The sequence below is a fragment of the Anabas testudineus genome, chromosome 2 (assembly GCF_900324465.2).
Source record: "Anabas testudineus chromosome 2, fAnaTes1.2, whole genome shotgun sequence".
Taxonomy (NCBI): domain Eukaryota; kingdom Metazoa; phylum Chordata; class Actinopteri; order Anabantiformes; family Anabantidae; genus Anabas; species Anabas testudineus.
Window position 1 is genome coordinate 17,617,916 of NC_046611.1, and position 4,978 is coordinate 17,622,893.

Genomic DNA, 4,978 nt, shown 5'->3' on the forward strand with positions numbered 1-4,978 from the left:
CAGCAGTGATAGAGCAGAATTGGTAAATGAACAGCTTCAATAGAGCCCATCCCGTATTGCCTGTACACTCAGCGCAGCGTTGAAAGGGAGCGTTGGGTGGTGTGCGGAAATGTTGAGTGTACAGCTGAATGAACAGTGCTGCAGGGGAGTAAAATGACCACAAAAGCTTTCAACAGATAATGCCGGCTGGATGTTTTTTTTCCCTTTACTTTAGGTCTTGGCCAGTTGTTTTGATGCATCGGGCTTGTCCTTGTGACCCATCAAGCACCATTTAGTGAAGGACAAAGACATATTAGTGTCACTGCATCAACTGTTTGTAGGACAAAGGTGTTCTATGTTGTTGTTTTTTTTTGTCTGACATCTTAGTCTGACAAACTGAGAATTGAATTTCTTCACACGTACAGTGTACTCATGTCAAGCATGCATTGACAGGAACCACTCAATGTAGGTACAGTAGAGAGGTGGTTCATCCATTTTAAGTTGGTTTAAATGAATCCTCCATTTATCTTTCTGTGAATACGATATGTTTAAAAGAATGAAACCAGTCTCAAATCACCATGTAGGCTGTTTACTATTGTTGACTAAATGTTGAACACATTACAGACAGAATCAAATCACCTTACAAATGGGAAACAACAGCAGCCTTATAAGTCCATTTCACGTCCATTTCAGGATCTAATGCACATTCATCTTGGTCACGTTTGATTTTAGACTGTACAGTGTCAATTCTGAGGGATGTCAGATAACGTGAGGAAAACCTGCTTGATTATAATGCAGACTGGTGGAAATGGAAGATAAAACAGATGCATGCAGAGGCGGGATTTACCAACCAACTGACTCCTTACCTCATACAGCACATCGGCAGCATTAATGGAATTGTTGGACTGTATCATCCTTATCGAATGGCTCTTTGTGAGCTAAATTACAGATTTCCTGTCTGGGTTTATATGGAAACGACAAAAGCATGTATCGTTTTATCTTGTGCAGACAAACTGTGGGACTATGATACCAACTTTACAAAAACTGTGCCTTGTTATTATGGTCGTGTGGAAAAAAAAAAGCTAAGACTGAAGTTTTTTTTTTACACTCACAGACTGAACTAACCAACGTACTGAGTGCTGTTCGATTGTCTATGGTCAATGGACACATTGGCTCGTGGTCCTTCACCTGTTAGCAAATGCATTTTTTAGTATTCATGTCCGCGCTGACTTCAACAGGCTTCCTCCAATTATTTTTCCTTTTTGCTATTGGTGAGAATCTCCACTCGTGGCAGCCAGCATGCATTAGCATGTTGAAATGGCATGTTGACAGTCTTCTGCTCTGCTTTCCCACTGAGCACTGACTGTCATACAAATACCCTCCTTGTCCTTTGTTTCCTTGTTGAAACAGGCATAAAGCAGCACAAGACAAACAGCAGTTAGTCTCCCAGTGTGGTGATGTGTCCTGAACCTCAGTTCTGAATGTGGTACAATCTGTTACAGTACCATGTGACCACCAGTACCAAATGATAATTCCTGGGTCTAAATCATCTGCTGCACTCCCTGAATTCATAACTGTAAGATCCTACAACCATGACAGCACACATCAACTGCAGTTAGTTATAACTAACACTTTCACGTGTATTGATGCTGCTGCCCCCTTTTCACCTTAAAACTACGCTGACCTCTACCTCCTGTCATTTACTGTCTGATCATTCAAAGATTTTTAATCATATAGTGACTGAAAAATCAGAGGTGCGTGGTGCTCTGACTCACAAACAGATGGGGTAAAGGCTACTAGGCTGTTTTTTCATGCACCTTAGCTCCATCTTCTTTCTTTCTTTCAGTTTCTGCTGCCATTGACGTTTTTTCTGATATTACATGCAGCCCGTGATTTTGCATGCTCCACGTGTCGTTCATGCTCTTGTTAAAAATCACAGGTTCATTTTCAACAGCTTACTGTTGAAAATTCTGCAACTCTGACAACTGATGTTGGAGAATGTCCAAGTGGAAACAGCCTCTAACCTTTGTGTTTATACATCTGTTATCATTCTCTCTCTTATGAATGATCCAGCTGTGGCATTTGCTGTCTACACACACGGGTCATAGACATTGCTCTTCTACTTCCCACTTTATCTCTCAGCTCAGACTGCAGAGCTTTTTCGCTCTAACACTCAGTATTTGCCAAAAGTAATATGCTTTCTTAAAATATTGTGTATTTATGATCAACATACTCACCTCACTCATCAGTGTGCCCGTACTGGATGCTTCTGTTGTACTGTAGTATCTAAATACCAATATTAGGACTAAAACTCTTCTCTAGAGAACTCAACTGCTGAATATGCCACTAAAGCTGAATTTCTCTAGAAATGATCTGGATCCGGACTTTATTCTGTGAGCACTTAAGGCCAGATAATGTTGACGTGATCTCTGCTGTGTCACATTGTGCCTCCCACTCACTCTACACACGTGCCCCTGCCTCTTGCTGAAATTAAACAGAGTTTGCTCCATGTGAGGAGGACTCTGCCTCTGTCAGCGGCACTTGAGAAGCTGTCACCATGGCTTCAATTCACGCCCGTGAATGCACTTCATTACCTCACGGCAATCCCTCAGAAATTATTGTGAAGTCATTTATACTTTATCTGTTACAGTGAATGATGTTATCTGCAGCTTGGAAAGTATCTGGAAGTTAAGTCATGGCAATTGGCCTTCATTCTTCTTAGGTTAAAGATTGATATGATCTTTCTGGAGCTGGATTTAAGGGCAGCATGATAAACAGAAGACAGGTTGTGTCTAAGGCCTTCAACTCTATTGAGTGAGGAAGCATTTAGTTACACATGCAAAGCTTTCCTCACACCTCTCATAACCACTATGTGAACCTCACTGTCCTGAGGTGTTACTCCTCCTATGTTCTGCTATCATCTTGTGTAGTGGCAGTTTAGTTTCTCCAGTGTACAGCTCAGAGCATTCTTCACTGCACTGGACCTGATACACTATATTGCTCATCTTGTGTTTTGAAGTCCGGTCTTTTGGTTGGATGAGTCTCTGAGGGTGTTAGTGGGTTTGAAGTGAACAGGTGATGTAAGGAATGACCAGGTTTTTGCGTCAGACCTGGGACTGTGAGAGATGCCTGTCTTCCTTCTATCTGGCTTCTGTGGAAGAAAGAAAAAAGACTTGAAGAGAGCTTAGAAAGCAGTAACTCCAGCTCCAGTGGCTCTTCTCAAAAAGTGACTATGCCCCACATAATCCGTGTGTTTTACTGGGCTCCCCACTCTCCTAAGATCTGGTGTCCAAACGGGGGAGATGGCAAATAATCATTGGCATGCAGGTATGATCCAGGTTTTACTGGTTGTACTGACAAGTTATGTAAAACATCGGTAAGCAGCATTCCCTCTCACTGTAGCAACACCAGCTTCATATTTGTTGTGTAATGTGAGTTAAGATACACCAAGAAAATCGAGCTCTCATAATGGTCTTATTTTGTAAATAAGCTGAATCACTGGGAATGGATCTAAAACAACATGGTGCCTATCAGCCTCAAACAGGAAATGTATACAAGCACTGCTATTTGCCTTTTGGCCAGGAGGACACTTTCACCGCTCAATGAGACTTTTACTCATAATAATCAAAGCAGTAAAACCCCTAGGTGGTCTCAAAGCATTTTCCTTGGCATGATGTAATGGTGATTATACAGCACACTACTTTGTTCACATCTCGTCTGTGTTTTTAGAGTTTAAGCTGCACTCCTACAGCCGTTACATCTATAGCCAGGAAATTGGGCCACCATAAGTGGAATCACCAGCCCTGGACACAACTACCTCACATCAACCATGGTTGAAGGCGTCTGAATCAGCTACTGCAGGTTCACGATTCATCACTTCTGAGCTCTTACAACCATCAAATGGACACAAGCTAGCTACGACAGACTCTTTTACATTGACTGACAATACTCAAGTCTTTGTTAACATTAAAATCACACTGACCTCTTCCTTTTGTCTTGTATTGTCTGACATTTTATATTATTTCTTGTATGTTGTGTCTGAGGAACCAGACAGTATCTTGTGGTGAATGCAGAGGTTTCCAAAATTGACTTCTAAATCCAGTTATGTAAAAGACACATGCTGTTGCGTATGTATGTTTATAGCCATAGATAGATACAAATAAGATCAAACAAAACAACTTGAATACAAAATAGTCCTTCAAATAGAGCCAAAGTATGTTTGTCTGAATGTCTGAGCTTTTGACGCATTAGATTGAATATTTTTTTTGTTTTCTCCACAGAGACATGCTTTGTCCCCACATGAGAGAATCAGACAGTGTTATCCAGCTTTTTGTTTTTTTTTTTGATTGGTTCATTCTGAGCAGATTGACTTTTAATAATGCAGATCACAACCACCTGAGTAATAGATGTGTTTGTGTCTTAAGTTGCCAGTGAATGAGGAGTGATCTCTGTTATCACTCGGTTAATTTAGTTATTTTCCGAGCAGCGTGCAGATCTTTTGTTTGACCTTTGCCTCAAGTTTGTAAGAAAGCATCCTGTTTTCTGATAGAACTCTGCTTTAATGAGACTCAAGCAGAATAAACACAATGAATCAGCAGAACAAAGTATGAAGTCACCAGATAACGTTTTTTAACCTTTGTGACGTCTTTATCTGCTGTTATCTCTCCAGAAGCATCAGGTAGCGTGGCCGAGTGGTCTAAGGCGCTGGATTAAGGCTCCAGTCTCTCCGGAGGCGTGGGTTCAAATCCCACCGCTGCCAAAAGTTTTAGGGGTCAGTGGTTCGATTCCCTGTTCCTCCTGGCTACTTGTTGAGGTGTCCTTGGACAAGACGCTGAAACCCCGTAGTGTAGCGCTCACATACTGTCTAGCAGCTGTCCACCCACAATTTCCCCAAGGGCATCAATAAAGTGTTCATTATTATTACCACCAACCAGTGAATTTGATTTGATTTAATTTCTGTCCAGACTCATGTGCATGTGTCTGAATGGATGTTAGTGTC

The 4,978-nt window shown here is 41.4% G+C and overlaps 1 non-coding gene across 1 annotated transcript; it reads left to right on the top strand.

The window, feature by feature from the left end:
* Window positions 1-4,656: 4,656 nt before the first annotated feature.
* Window positions 4,657-4,738, top strand: trnal-aag. The gene has a single exon. It is a non-coding gene; the product is annotated as a tRNA-Leu (tRNA).
* The last annotated feature ends 240 nt before the right edge of the window (window positions 4,739-4,978 follow it).